The 1,865-nt window shown below is 44.0% G+C and overlaps 1 non-coding gene across 1 annotated transcript; it reads left to right on the forward strand.

Moving 5' to 3' along the window:
• Positions 1 to 1,049: 1,049 nt before the first annotated feature.
• Positions 1,050 to 1,156, forward strand: LOC115872573. The gene has a single exon (XR_004047935.1). It is a non-coding gene; the product is annotated as a U6 spliceosomal RNA (small nuclear RNA).
• Positions 1,157 to 1,865: the final 709 nt, after the last annotated feature.

Genomic DNA, 1,865 nt, shown 5'->3' on the forward strand with positions numbered 1-1,865 from the left:
AGAGCAAGGGGGCCAGCACACCCAGGCAAGAGCACTAGGGCAAGAGAGGCTGTGGGCCCCAAAGAGGCCTGGAGCAGGCTGCATGTGAGCCTGCACTAGGTAAGGAGATCCTCCCCCTCCCTTACCGCTGGGAAGTCAGTCTTCCCACAGCCAGGATATTTCAAGCCCCTGGCTGGGGAGGCATGGTTGATGATATTGGTTGACCCCATTGGCTGGGTTGAGACCACCTGGGTGATGTCATGAGCTTGGGCCTAGTTTGGACTGCCCAGGTGTACCTCCCACCTGGCTGGGGGCTTGAGTATGAGCATGCTCAGTTTGGGATCTTCATAGGTGTCTAATGGTTGCCTGATTTCTTTTTTGTTTTTTAATCATTTTATTGGGGACTTGTACAACTCATCATAATCCATACATACATCAATTGTGTAAAGCACATTTGTACATTTGTTGCCCTCATCATTCTCAAAACATTTGCTCTCCACTTAAGCCCCTGGCATCAGCTCCTCATTTTCCACCTCCCCTCCCCACTCCGCCCTCCCTCTTGAACCCTTGATAATTCATAAATTATTACTGCCTGATTATTGCCTGATTTCTTTTCAACCTCCTCTATGGGGGCCTTTGCAGTCACAGGAGGGACAACCCCCTGTCCCTAAATCTAGCTACCTAACAGTTTTATATGTGCGTTAGTTAATATTGCTGTGTGTTAAAGGATAAATATGTGCTAATGCCCAAAGCATTTTAAAAGTAGAGATTGTAAAACAATCTCTTAGAAGGACTGTCTTCAGTGGGTGCCCTTTATCAATCCACCTCTTGGAGCTGGTCATTCTGTGCTTAGTCTTTGAAGGTGGTGGAAGGAGAATAGGAAGGGAGGAGGGCAAGGCTGTTGAGTAGTCTCTCCATATCTAGGACACTGTGTTGGATTATAACCATAAGTTTATATGTGCATTTTTATACAATACACATGTTTATTCTGGACAATGTTTATTCGTTTACAGCATATAGGCTTTTTAGATGTCCTGAGGTGACAAGGTAGGATAAACAGTCGTGTTAGCGTGCTCACTTCAGCAGCATGCATACTAAAATCAGAATGATACAGAGAAGACTAGCATGGCCCCTGCGTAAGGAGGATGCACAAATTCGTGAAGCGTTCCATAGTTGTTTTTTCAGTAAAATGCAAACATTTAAAGCACTCATTTCTTCCTATTTTAGCTGTATCCATGTTTTTAATTTGTATAAAGTGCAAAGGAAAATTATATTGAGGAACAGAAAATGGCCAGAGCCTAGGAAATCAGCTATCATACATGCCTATGTACTGACCTGTATATCTGAACATGCAGATAGACACTCAGAAGAACACAACTTTTGTGTTTCTCCAAAAACGGAGGAGTACATCGTAGCTTACAGTCACCACCCTCTGGGTTTCAGCAAGAGGTCACTGGCAGGTTCCCAAATCCCACCTTTTATGGGGGGTGGGGTGGGGGGACTTTAATTCACTTGAAACATTGCTTTGTCACAGATTCATACACAGGTGCTCTGGCCATTTGGAGATCGTGGGAAAGGCTTGTGTTTTTGTATGGCCTGGAGTATGGCAATCGTATTAGATGGTATGCTATATTTTAAAATGCTGTAGGGTTTAATGGTGAAGGTGAAAGACCAGGTGCTATACTATAGCACAAGGAGGAGTAGGAGGGGGAGAAGGGGATCTTGAGAAGAAGGATGAAGGAAAGGGGAGAAGAGGAGATGGTGAGGAAGAAGGAAGCATAAGAGAGGAATGAATGTTCCAAGAGTAAGGCAACACATTTAATAATAATACTTATTAATAAAAAGCAACAAGAACTCTGGCTGGTGTCTGTAACAAGATGCTTGTT

The sequence above is a fragment of the Echinops telfairi genome, unplaced genomic scaffold (assembly GCF_000313985.2).
Source record: "Echinops telfairi isolate 266 unplaced genomic scaffold, ASM31398v2 ScPeMD7_7425;HRSCAF=8463, whole genome shotgun sequence".
In the NCBI taxonomy this organism is placed as follows: domain Eukaryota; kingdom Metazoa; phylum Chordata; class Mammalia; order Afrosoricida; family Tenrecidae; genus Echinops; species Echinops telfairi.